Consider the following 14,386-nt stretch of genomic DNA (forward strand, 5'->3'; position numbering starts at 1 on the left):
CTTGCACAACCTACACCTTGGGTCTTGTCTGGTGTGGTAGATCTGAGCTTCTATTGCTCTGGTGTTTGTTATGAGTGTTTTGTATGGTCTTGTTTTATCAATTTTGTTTATGTTATTTTCAAACAGCATTTTGGAAAAACTTGCTGTTTTTAAATGTGCTTTATAAATTAATTGGATTTGGATCTGTGTATAAATTGAGCTCAGTATAAATTCATGTCTAAGTGTATTCATGTGTTATAATGGCCAAATCAAAGTCCAGACTTGAGAGTCTGTGATAAGACTTGAAAATTGGTAATCACAGTTGTTTACCATACAATCTGACTGAGATAGAACAGAATCACAAAGAACAATTTGGTACAATTTGTACTCTTGATATGCAAAGTTGAGGTATACTCCCCATTTTCTTGCAGCTTGTAAGTATGATGACAGAAATGTATGTATGTATGTATGTATGTATGTATGTATGTATGTATGTATGTATTTATACATACATACATAAAAAGTTCAAGTGGTATAAATATTTTTTTCTAGGCACTAATTTAACCATAATTCAGATGACAAGTGATGGGGGGGAAAAAAAATCACTTAATATCAAACAATAACAATCATAGAAAATGCAAACAGTAAAAATTTATGTCAAACAACCCTTCAATCCTTGAAGATAAACGTGATAAAATGTGTTGCGTTCAAAACCATCAGATTTTTGATCGACAAACTCATGTCAACTTATTTCAACCTTTAGGACGTTCTATTTTTTTTCTTCGTCTGTTTGGGAATTGTGTTGGCGATGAAAATGAACAGGACATGTATGTTTAAGCGAGTTTAAACTAATCTAAACAGCAATATTTCCGTTTTCTTAACTTAACGTGCGTGGCTGCACAGTGGTCTGATCATCGAGTAAATTACACGTGCCGTGAAGGGGCTGGAAAAAAGTCAACGGTGACGCTCCCTCACTATTACACTAGGCTGGAGATAAAATAGACCGACTCACTCTCCTCCCACCCTTCAGTACAGTGAACCACTCAGGCGGAGGACAGGACGTAACCCTGCTCAAACCCACAGAGTGAGAGACACGCAGGACTCAGTCACGCTGAAAACAGGACGTTTTTTAACTTGGTCCAATAACCATTCAATCAGCTCGGTGTTTTCTCCTTTGCTTTCGTTGTAAAACTTCAGCTCAGTCAGCGTTTTACCGTTTTCCCCGCGCCTGTATCTCTGACTCAAACTGTGTCCCCGTTTGGGCTTGTCTTGTCGGAGAGCTCAACTTTTACCGAACGGAGAGAAAACAAATGAAAGTGCCCTCAGACAGACAGGTGAGTGTGGGCTAACGGAAGCTATCTCTTTCACAGGTTTATATTCTTAACAATATATCGCATGGACATCTGTGTGTAGCTCAGGGAAATTCCTCATAACCATGGTAACACAGACTAACATTCCTGTAACTTTACTACTGCAGTCAGTAAGAATGTCTAAGCAGGAGGTTTCAACCTCAAAGACCGCAGTCATATTTACACTGTTAACCCTGACCTAACAATAACAAGCTTCAAATGCAGGACTTGTAGTTCAGTGGTGCCGACATGGATAAACATCCATAATGGTGTATCCTCTGGAGGTGCTATTCCTTTAATCCTCAGACAGAGTAAGAGCAACGCATTGTTTTTAAGTTGATGCCATTTACAGTTCATGTATATCATGGAATGGTATTCCGCAAACAGCTTTTGCAGAGTTGAACACATTTAGTTTATGCGTTAGTACGTTACAGAATGTTCTTGGATCCAGGTATGTAATGGTTACCAGTTTCATCTGTGTCAAGATTTTAATAGGTTAGGATTGCAAAACCGTAACTATTTTCTTGACACAACTCGAGGGTTAAAACATTGTTTTTTCAGAGAAATTATCAGAGTTAGAGTAATGCAGCTTTGACCCTTTGCTGCACATTGCCTATTAGTTGGATGGAAAAAACCCGCCACAGTTTTATGTTTTTTTTTTCCCTTCCACAAAAACAGGAGTGTAAAAACTAAAGGAGCGCTTGTTATGGTAACTGTTTTAACACTGCAGTCGCCAAGAAGCACATTTGCAATTGAAATCTAGTCATATTAAGCAGGTAGTTTATTTTGTATTCTGTGTATTAAAATCACCTGTGGATGAATGTAGTAAATGTCAAAGTATCTGAGCACCGGTAGGGATAATTTCTGATTTTTTCTATTTTGAATTAATACAGATTTTTTTTTTCTTTAAATTGCTCTATAAAAACAGTGGAACCATTCATTTTCACCTAAGGTTATCACACCAGGAGAACCTCTTATAAGCCCATGACTCCTTCACTCCAACGTCTAAACCGTTAAAACTCCCATTTGTGAAGTAACACTCCACCCCATCTCTTCTCTAACTGCTACGCCCTCAGCAAAATTAGCAAAGGCTTGTTTGTTTTCATGCAGAACTTGAGCGGAATGGCAACTTTATCATACGTTGTAAATCATCCTGAAGGCCTGTAATTAATGACTTCTCTAGAGGTTCAAACGTGTTTAGTCGAGAGTTTTCTTTAGAGGGTGAGTTGGGATCAGATCAAAATTTATGACACAAGGTTCCTCTCTCTATTTTTTTATGTAATTTTCCACAATACCTGTTAATTAACCAAATGGGTTTCAGTGGAATATGAATATTATTATTTTATTGTTTTTTTAAGGTTTCCCCCCTCCCCCAGAACATATCTTATTGATTTAAGCTGAACGTGATTCTCTTAGAAGGGATTACATTTGAAGGGCAGGATGCATGATGATAATATTTCCAGGCCATGACATTTATCATGTATGCCATGTGGGAAAGTAAACATTTCACTGTGCATTTATGTTGAGTCTGTTACAGCTGAGCCACTTAGCAAATGATCTAGAGATGCAGAGTAAATGTGGAATTGCTTTGAAAGTGCTGTAAAAATTGAGGCAACCCTTTAAAGGGGAAAAAAAAATTGCTTTTAAAACACCTTGATTTCAATTTCTGAATTTCTAGAATTCCAAAATTGATGTTTATGTCCAGATTGTGGAACTACAACGGTCTCCATGATTTTTCATAAATACATGCAGGACCCTGCTTTGTTGGCTTAATATACCAGTGGAAATGCACCTGGCGGATCTGTCAAACGAGTGCAAAGTTCTCCAGAGGGCGAATGAGTCAGAATTATTATTACAGGCTACTCTGAAGCTGCCGGGTCAAGTCATCCTCTCTTTGTCAATCACTGGTCACCACAAACATGACTTTATGTTATTTGTACATACTTATTTCTAGTTTTACTTTTTGGATGAAAGTAGACAACAATTCATGTCTTAATGAACCTTGAAATCATGTTTATCTACTTGCTTAGATGCAAAACTGCACAACAATTTATCAATTGTGATTCTGCAATTGATGTTTGCTAGGTTTTTGGGCTCTGTTATGCTTCTGATGGTTGATAATTGGACACAAGCACAAATTACACTTTGAGAAAACAAAGTTCGCAATTCACCACATGAAGACATAACAAAAAAATAGGAGCTTTGTGATTAATTCTTAATATCTGATTTTGTAAAGTTTTGGCTGGCTGAATCCAACATATCTTAAAACATTAGTTAAAAAACAAAATGACTACAGAATTGGTATTTTAAACTGTCTTTTTAGCATCTGATACTGGCTACTGTTCAATATTGTTGATATTAAATATTTGCCAACCTATTTTTTTCCTAAACAATGTTGGGACCTACCTTAACTTTTTTATAGTCAAATCCAGGGTTTTCTCTGGCAGACAGAGGTTGTCAGGGAAAGCTCAAGCTGAACAAACCAACAACTTTCCTGCACTCTATTTGACCTGGTAAAGTTAGACTTCCTGTTTAAAGCAGCAGCCTGAATGCACAGCAAACACAGTCATGTATAAAATACAGCTTTCTTTTATTTAACTAACCTTTTGCCTTTCCCTTGATGTCATTTTTAGCAGCTCAATGATGCAGAAAGTAGCACACAAAGTCCTCCTCTCTCTAACCACTTCCACACTGAAGAGCGTTGTTAATGTGCCATGTAAACCGCCAAGCATACTACTAAAATTTCTGTGCTTTCTCTTGGCTTTATTGAAGAAACACAACTTTTGGTTTGCATGTGAGGCTTTCAGCTTTGCTCATAGGAGTTTCATCCAGTACATAATAACTACCAGCTGCTTTAATGGTTTATTTTAGTAATGATTTGTCATTTTATAAGAATCAAATTGGCCAAATCAGGATCAGAATCAAAATCAGTTCAAATCTAGAGTACTAGAACATTTGGAAAAATCATTCAGTTAAGCTATGTACATAATTTGAACATTTATTTATCAAATTGATTTCATAACTTGGAAAATTTATGTGTTTCTCAGTATTTAAATAAATGGGTAAAGAGTAGTTGTGTGAAATGGCAGAGCACTGCTGGCCTGGCCATTTGGTGGATGTGTCAAAACAGCAAGACCTCAAATGGCGATTTAAATACCTAACTATATGCTATACAAAAAACAAAGATTCCCTTGCATTTGGAATGATGACTAGTTGTTCCAGCTCTGGATTGTCATGAAGTCAGTAGACATTTAGCAGCACGTCTGCATCTCTCCACCCCAGAGAAGGTCACAGTTCTGCAGCTCCAGTTTGATGCATCCACTTCCATCTTCAACCTATTATTTCCAAAGGCAGATCCTGTTGCAAACTTGATTGCTGACGACTTGTTAAATGGGAACCTGTGTTCAGAGACTTGATAATACTGCTGTTTCTCTACCTTAGCCTGTTTGCACTGGTTAACATTCCTCAGCTAAATGGTGGTAATTTTACTCTCATAAGAACACTGGAGGCTTTGCTTTGGCAGCTTTGTTAGTTTGCAACTTGAACTCATTTCAAAGGAACACACTCAATAAAACTGGGGGGAGTTGTTATTTTGTCAGTGATCAAGTTACCTTTGAAAGAAATCTCATCATTTTTGTTTTCTGTGTCATAAAACTACTTGGTTTCTGTTGATTCCCCTTTTTTGCCTCCCTGATACTCTACGGATCATAATGGCACCAACCTAGAATGATTCTGTTTAAAATGGCCAAATTTGAACTAAGGGGAAAGCTTATTGCGAGCTCAGATGGCAGCGTTGGTTACGGTGGCACCCACTTGGCTGTCCTTGCTTTCCAAGCCGCAGCGGAGGACAGAGATGAGTGTGATGTCAACACACAGATGGTGGTGCAGGGCCCTCATGTAGATGTACAGATGGCACCTTTTTCAGAATATCTTTGTCCAAACAGTTTTTCATTCCTTCTGACCTGAGGGAGAACAAAACAGAGGGCACTGAAGTGAGATGGTGAAGTGACCAGTTTGCCCACGACACAAAAATCCAAATTCTGGTTGGCTGCAATACAATCATGTGACAAACTGCCTTCTGTTAATGGTCTAATATCGGTGATTGGTAGCTGAATTTCTTTATTTCTGAAGTTTAGGCTACACTTTGAACAAGATGTAATGTCAAGACTCCATAGTAATACTCATGTTGCTTTTGTCTGAGCAATCTGCTAGCTAAACTGTCTAGCGAACATTCCTCTCCAGTATGGCTGATCGTTGTGATCATATGGGAAAACAGAAGGTCAACATTGCCAAATTAAAGAAAGCTGGGCCTCATTTTTATTATTTTTCCCAAGTGTGGTTATAAAAAGTTTAGTCCATGGTATAAAAAGTTTAGTGCATGAAATGAACACGGTTTGATCTATAAGCATACCAACAAGTACCATTTTTTTTTTTTTTTGCATTGTTTTGAGTTGATCAAAATTCAGGTAATGGCTAGGAGGACAATCTTGTAATCCTTATTAAATTCTAAACTACTTCCTTTTAGCACATTTTTTCATTTGGTTAGAATTGATAATATTTAACTTTTGAATTTGAAAAAGAAAAAAAAGATGCAAGTTTGTATTTGTTACAGTACTTTGACAGAGAAAAGTGGAGTTGTCCTCAAAGATACTTGAAGTTGAGACCAGATTTGAACCATTTAAACTGCTACAACTTTTTGCTTATGACTCATTAAAGATCTTGTTTGTTTTCAGGCCAAAGGAATGGTTAGCACAGCCTCTTATCTCTTTCTGTTTAACTTTGCACACTCCTAAAGGTCACTGAAGCGAGTTGAGCAGATGTTCTTGGGTGTACCATAGAGCAGATTACAGACCAGAGGAGACCAAGCTCTAAATCTTTGGGAACCTCACGATCAGTCCTGGAAAATTTCATTCTATTTTCCCAAAAGATTCAGACATCCATGATCACATTCTTGATCCAAGTTGGCTAGAGGGAATTCAAATGGAAAACAGTGTATTTCACTCTTTGGGTTATTAGCCCAATCCAACCATCATTAGCTTCCATAACATTGGCATGGCAGATGAAATGTTTACTCTGTCATTTCACAGTTGACCTTTCTGAGTAATGTGATTGCTTGCTTATCTTATGTGTGACATCAGAAATATATCCACTGTCTGTTTTTCTCCTGTGCTGCTTCCTATTGGATGATGGATTAGCTGTTGCCACATTCGTGGGAAATTTGGTTCTTGCTTCATATGAAATGGCAGAAAATGTCCCAAAGCCCAATGTGTAGGTTTTTTTTGTTTTTTGTCCTCTGTTCAACAAAGGAGAGCAACGTTTTAACACTCAACACAAGAAATTGACACACTCATGGTTTTGCCCACATTAAAATCTGTTTATGGGCTCTTCTCTCCCCTTTTTGTCTCCATCCTTATGTTCCAATAATGGAAATAAATTACAGTAATGCTGTTTCCTCTTTCCTCTGTCAGTGTAGTAATCAAAAGACATTGATGGATTGTGGCTAAATTAATCTTTCTCGGATTATGGCTGACCCACATATTTTCAGATTGATTAGCAGTCAGTTTAAAAAGCAAAGTGTCAGATTGTTTAATGTCCTCTCAGCTCTACAAAAAGGGGCTTTTTTCTCCATCTTAAAGCAACCAGCTCCTTTAGGATTCCTGCTATGACTTTTCAAGCAGGTCTGACTAAAAAAAATCAATTGGACAGCTGCTGCTGATCCAGAACACTGCTGCTCATGTTCTCACTAAAACCAGGAAGATATAGAGCACATCACCCCAGGTATAAGGTCCTTACACTGGCTCCCTGTAGTCCAGAGAATAGACTTTAAAATACTGTTGAATGGCTTAGTACCACAATACATTAAAGATCTGCTGTTGTTGCTTTCCAGACTACTCAGGTCTTCTGGTTCTGGTCTGCTCTGCAACCTCAGAACCAGAACCAAATGAGGAAAAGTAGCATTCAGTTTCTATGCTGATCCAAAAATCTGGAAAAAAAACAAAAAACAAAAAAAAAAACTTCCAGAAAACTGCAAAACAGCTGAAACCCTCAGTTCCTTTAAATCACATTGACCAATATATGTGATGTGTATTGATGATTTTGATGATGGCACTCGACAATATGTAATGCTTGTTACTGGTTTCTTAATTGGTGACTGTATGTTGTTTATATGACTTTATTTATGTCTTTATGGTGTAAAACACTTCAAACTGCCTTGTTGCTGAGATGCGCTATATTAATTAATTGATCTTTACACTAAGGAAAACATCCGGCACGGCACAGAAACGGGTGAAGGGTTAACCCCATGTTGCTCATCACCATACCCCATTTAAACAGCAGGTTTTTATAACCATAATATCAGAATCTAACCTGTTCCTGGTATAAAGCCATAATTTTAATTTAGCTTGTACTTTTCTAGCAATGGTTTTGTTTTCTTAAGGAGAACCTTTATCTAACAGTGTAGTGAGTTGACCTTTTTTTTTTCTGAAGGGTCTCTGGTGCTCACCTTTCCCATTGCTCTTGGGTCAGAATAAGTTTTCGAATGAGAAACTGCTGAAGCATTTCCGTCTCTACAGACAGATATTCTCTCTTTGCTTGTGATTGGAGGAAATGAGGCAGCAGAAAAAAAGATGACAAAAGCTGTTTTAAGGGGCTTTCGTGCACCCTCTTATCTCCTGTTTTTCACCAAACTTCAAACACCTTCTGACTGAGGTGATAGGCGGGTTGCTGTCCTTGCCTTGCAAAGCCTTAATCAGTTGTTGACTTCTCCTGTTTTAATCTCACTGAGACACGAAAGGAGTTGATGGACAAGACGAAACAAGATCACAATAGTCAGGCTAACCCTCAATAACTTTTTGCTAAATTAAAGCTTGTCTGAAAAGTGGCTGAACATGAGACATGTTTTCTGATGATGAGGCTGAATGAGTAATCCAAGTTTTAGCTTTTGTGTCTCAGTTCTCGTCTTCAGTCTCACACACCCACACTGCTGCTGATGGTCATATTTCTCTACCTACTCTGGTCACTACAGAGGTGCATCAGTCTTCTTCGGGGGGGAAAATGACTGTGTAGATAAACCTAGGCTTAGACTTGAGAAATTTTATTCAACTTTATCCACTGGGTTATGCCTCTCTGATTAGCACTTGCTAAGACATCATGCCGATTAAGGGATTAATTCAGTGATTCGGCTTGGGTCTTTAAGTATTTTCTTGTGGGACAGAGCTGATTAAAAAAGCACAATTTGTTTTACCCTTCAACTTCAGGGTAGTAAATCTGTAACCTCAGTGCTGCTCTGCTTAATTAGGATCATATCTCACATTGACTGGGTGTGTTTCTAGGTTTCTTTGATGTCCCACTGAACAGGATTAAAGATGACATTTGTGACTTTTACAGACATGGAAAGAAACTTTTGAAAGAGTTGGGACATATTCTTGAATATGTTTGCTTTGTGGGTAAGAACTTACACCTGTGAGTCCAACGCCAGAGACGCACTGAAATATGTCCTTCTTGTGTTTTGCCAAATATTTAAAATGTTTTATTAATCGATTTATTCTGATTTATCTGCTGAAATTAACCATGTTAGCTCCTCGCTGCATGCACATAATCAAAGGGGCGTGGCTTCTCACTTGTAGCCTTTGCCATCAATGCCGTTAGAAAGTTGCTGTGTTTTCCAAGTGCTTACAAATTGTTTCCATCAGTCACTTTGCTTTCTTTTTTCCATCTGTACCCAAAATATCGTCACACAACATTTAAAAATGGGGAGGCTTCCTCACTGTGTTTGTAACTAGATGTTGGCATTTCCTGATGAGAAGTTTGTGAGCTGTCAGCACAGCTCCAGAACTACTTCCTTTACTTCAAAATAAGAGTTTCAAACATAGAACAACCTTAAAGCGGTTCATATCTACGTCTCACTTCACCAGATGGAGTCGCACATGGCAACTGCGTAGAGACATAAAATGGACAGCTCTGGATACACTCATACTAGTGCTTCTCATGGCTGTAGCATATTTAGATCTAAAGAGAAAAACGAAAACGACACTCCTCGGTTCTCTTCAAACCTCTAGGTCAGGCAGTGATTTAGGGACACATTGATTTGCTTGTGCTCAGGGTTCTGTTGGCAGAGCACTTGTTTTCAATTCCAATCGATCTTGTTCATTAATTCTGCAAACTCAGAGCCCCTCGGTGTTGCATGTTGGAAAACTAGCATTCAGTTCATTTTAACAGATGGACCATCATGGCTCAATTGGAGTTAAGAGCTTCGCGGTCTTTCCGGGGGGAGTCGGATTCATTATAGGCCTAGGGTCAGGCCACCTTCCCCTGAGCAGTTTTAGTAATAACAGGAAGCACGGCCACTGCTGCGCATGGTAATTAGCAGCTGTTTAGAACGTGAGACAGCCTGATTATAGCAGAAGCGGTGCACACACACACACACACACACATGCACCATTGCACTGAAAAATTACATGTCACAAAACTGCATGTATCCTATTGTAGAATAAGAATAAGCAAAGAGGGATTAGAAGTTCATGACTCAGGGAAACATTTGTACACATTTAATCATCATTGCATTTATCAGGCGCCATTTATGTTTAAATTGACAAATGTTTTGTTGCCCTGGCAGCTGCGAAGCAGGCTCCGTCACGTCTGTGAAAAGTGAGGTAAAGTTTTGATAACAGTCAGCGTTGCTGTAATTGTTGTTGTGGGTGATTATGGAGTGTTTGAGGTGAATCAGCAGCAGATCGGTGGGGGAACAGTAAGAACTCAGGTAATTCACAAACACACCCTGGTACTTCCTACCATATTCACTGACGGCATCTGATTTGAGCTCACCAGTGTACTGATGTTGTCCCTACCACAGTGCCTGTGTTATTATATACAGGTGGGATCTACTCTATACTGAAAAGAGCCACAAACAGTCAGAGTTTAATGAAGCTGCACGTTTTTTCTTTTTTTAATATTGCATATTTTATGAGTCGCCTTGTAACGACAACACCGAGAACAGAACACCTGTGATATAATGGTTGCTTTTACAGCAGAACCAAATTAATCATGTTGTATTCTGGGTTGTTGGTGTCATTTTTACCATGTGAGTCTCCAAAACTTGGTGTTACCATATCAGTATGGAGTTTAATAGATGCCACAGTTATCTTTGGTGGGGCTTTTTATGGTTGTGATATAAAAGGAATAAATGGAGCAGACATCCACTGTCTGGCTGAGCCACCAATTCGCTCTGCTACGTAATTGTAGTATTCACTGGATGATTGTTCCTCTGAACCTTTTCACTTTCATTTTTCTTTTTTCTGTTCTTGAACACATCGATGGAAGCTCGTTGCATTCTCGGTTGACATTGAGAACAGGTCCTCTGAACAAGTTCTTAATTTAATGCCGGCCTTTGTGGCAGAGACATGGTGCTTTTCGAACCAGCTCATGTTTTCCGTCAAACTGACAGGCATGTTGCTGTTGAGACGGCTTGTTGCACAACTTCTCCCACCCGCTTTATCATCGATGTCGTTTCTATTTTTTTCTGCAGGAGCGTTGGGAGCCAGTGGGATGTTAGCTGTGGCTGAGACAGCAGGAGCGACTGAAGGAGCATGGTGAAACACCAACCCCTCCAAGTCTATGAGCGCCAGCTGTGTTTGTCATGTATCACTGGGATCTATGGGTGCAGGTGGAAGCGCTATCAGAGGTCACATGACAACACCACCAAGGTGAGAGGCAGCTTGAGCTCCCCCCTTTCTTTCTTTTTCCCGAACAAGCTTCTCCTCATAAGAACGTTTAATTTTGGTTTGTAGATTTCTCACCTTTACTACAGAATCAGAACGACTGCTAGGTGATGAGACAAAGCTGTTGGCCTATTTTTAAATAACCTTCACACTATCTTCTCTCTTTTATGTTATTTAAGGGAAACTAAGTGGTTCAGCTGTTGTCAGCTCTAATGTAACACTAAACAGTGCATGAAAAATTATACCCAATTGACATGATTTACTGCTCTAACAATGCCTAATAGATCAAATATATTAAATGCTCTCCTAATATCACCTGGTTTAAAACTATTTTCACTTTGACAAAATATGCAGTTTTACAAACGGTTTCTTTGAAAAGTACCAACAGATTTGAATTTCAGCCTCAACAAGGTTGGACATCATTCTGGAGGAAATTATAATCTGAAGAGTGTGGCATGAGTTATGTATATTCAGCCGTTCGAAGTCAACCCTTTCGCTTCAGGGTTTGCAGATCTTAAACTGAATTTTTTTTCACTTTTCTTTGCAAAATCTGTCAATCACTCCGTTTAGGCGGAGAGTGAATAATAGCAGACATTTTTACACTTCGTCACAGGTTCTGAGTTGGATTTATACAACCTTTCTAAACCAATTAATAGGCTTTGATTGAAACAATAGCTGTGGAGTGTTTTCTCTGCTGGAAGGTTAAATTTCTGCCCCAATCTTTATTTTTTGCATCCTAGAACAGGTTTTTTTTTTTCCAGGAAAACCCTAAATTTAGTTCCATCCATCTTTCAATCGGCTTCGACCAGCTTCCTTGTCCCTGCTGAAGACGAGCATCGCCGCATCACGATGCTTTCAACACCACGATTCACAGAATCTGAAAAATGCTGTTCGCAGCATTTTGCTTCAAAAAGTTTAACTTTGATCTCTAGTGACCAGATCACCTTCTTCCATTTTGACTGTGTCCCCTACATGGTTGCTGTAACTGCACAGTGAACTTCTTCGTATTTATTTATTTATTTTTTTGTTTTTTTAATAAAGCATTTCTTTCTTCTGCTGCTGGACTCATTCATAATCTACAAGTGGATCATACACCTATCCATGAAGGCGGTAGTGCAAAACTAATAATTATCATGTCAGCAAATGGTCTCACCCGCATTCTTATGCATCACATAAAGAAGAAAATCGTGACTCCAGGCCAAAAATACTGTGTTTAGCTACCTTTATTTAGCGTCATTCAAACTATACAGTAACATAAATATTGATAGGAACAGTGAGTGTTTAGGAAGCATAGATTTAACTTCCCAAAGTAGCTAATAATGTAACATGATTGACCCGCGTCATGTGCATCACGTATTTGGTTCCTATCAGATATGTATTATTTTTTTCTTATGGCGCAGTTGTGCACTTTCTGTGAGAGGCACATTGATTGAATGATTAGTTCCATTATTGCTGCAATGACAAATGTCAGGAGAACAGTAGGAAAGAGGTGAAGCTGGCTCTGTTTTCCAATGATTATCTCTGAAGATAATTAGCTGTGTACACCCTCAGCTGTGTGCATGGGCTCACATCAGGCTAGTCATGAATGAGACCTGATTATGTTGTCAGGAGGCTTCGTCCACAGTAGTTGCATAGCTGGCCTGCAAGAGAGCTGTAGACTGATACAGCTGTTTGCATCTAATTACTGCTATTGAGTACCTTGTTTTATTTTGTTCTATGTATATTTCACAAAATTACTTAGGAAAATAAATCTCTAAAAGCTCCAAAGATTTGAAGTCGTGTTGATAGAAGGTGAAAATGGAAGATTTCATTATTAAATGGATTGCACACTTGGGATGGTGTGGATGTTGTGCCCATTTTTTTATTTCACTTTAAAATTTTCATAAAGCAATGTCTCTGCTCTACAAATTATATTGCTGAAGGACATGTTTCTTTAAATGTAAGAGCTGGAATGTCCAATTAAAGGGCAAGAGCAATTTCTAAAAGGATTTGCCTGAGAAATGTGCCTGACTCTTTAGTCCGCGGTGTTTCTCCAACAGTTTGTGTCCACGGTTTCTTTGTTTGCCACTCATTGTGTAGATCACGGCCAGTGGTCTCTAGCTCTTCCATTGCTATTTGGGGTTTTAATTTGGACTTCTGTCTAATCATTAGGTTATAAGTTTTGCAGCACACCTGCAGCAATGTGCACAGAATTTACAGCTGCATGATATTAGAAGATCTTTGGCTGGAGATTAATATGGGTAAATCTTGCAATGATGAAAAAATTTGCAAAATTTGCAAATTTTCTTTTGGTTCTCCCATCACTGTCTGACCGTTAGCATTTCGTCCAATGTTCATGTCAGCTGTGAGCATCTGCTGCCGTGGGACTCTGTCCAACTGGCTAAATATTACATGAATATGAAGGTCAACAATTATTGCTTTCCCAACATTCCTTTGGAGTAGGAATATTGGACACAATTTGTGATGTACTCTGCCGGCCTGTACTCCTTTCTGTTATTTAGAGAATGAAAACTAAACGGATAATTGACTTTCCTGCAGGTTATTTGCAGATTAGCTTCTCAGCTGACAGTCCAGTAGCCTGAACAAACCACATTCCACTCGTCCTCACTTTTGTCATTTGTTTTCTTCCATCTTCAAATGCTACCTTTGTTTTCATTTAAAATGAAGAAAAAAAAGACAACTCTTTGGACCACGAGGCAAAAAAAGCATGCATTTCTTGTAGCAAGAGGAGCTGCTGTGAATGTAGTTTGCTGTTTGAATTTGTTTCTGTAGTGTAAGTGGAGTTGGTTCAGGACTTTATGGTATTTGTAGCCTGCCAGTTTACCTTCTGCACAGACATCACACCTGTCTTTATCTATTATAAACAAAAGGTAACGGATAATGAAACTGATGGCAGATCCTTCTCAAGAATTTAAATAATTGAATCATTAAAGCCGAGATAAAAATGACATAGTGCTGTTACATGTCCGATTTATTCTCTGGATCACATTTGAAGGTTTGGATCTTTGTGGTTGTATTTTCTGATATTTGATGCTTGACAGGATCCAACATGCACTCAATGATCCATTTGTCCTGCCTTCTTCCTCTATTTAGGAAAGGACACAGGTTGTGTTGATGCAATAAACTCAATGAGTGCAGAGGTGTGTGCTCTCCAATGCACTCAGATGCTGAGTTAGATTATTTATTCATACCCACATGCTATCCTGTAGAACAACAAAAACCTTGGGTATAAATAATCATGTCAACTGGTGATTAAACTCCATCCATGAAGTTGTTGACTTAGAATACATCTAACTTGAGCAGAAACGACACAGGCAGGTTTGAATCCTTAGTTTTACCTGG

General features: G+C 38.6%; 1 long non-coding RNA gene across 1 annotated transcript; it reads left to right on the forward strand.

Annotated features, from left to right (window-relative positions):
* Positions 1–949: 949 nt before the first annotated feature.
* Positions 950–11,824, forward strand: LOC106941015 (uncharacterized). The gene is made up of 3 exons (XR_001423242.1): positions 950–1,313; positions 10,852–11,029; positions 11,806–11,824. It is a non-coding gene; the product is annotated as an uncharacterized LOC106941015 (long non-coding RNA).
* The last annotated feature ends 2,562 nt before the right edge of the window (positions 11,825–14,386 follow it).

This window comes from Poecilia latipinna, unplaced genomic scaffold (assembly GCF_001443285.1).
Source record: "Poecilia latipinna isolate Pla-1442-1.1 unplaced genomic scaffold, P_latipinna-1.0 Scaffold3455, whole genome shotgun sequence".
Taxonomy (NCBI): Eukaryota; Metazoa; Chordata; class Actinopteri; order Cyprinodontiformes; family Poeciliidae; genus Poecilia; species Poecilia latipinna.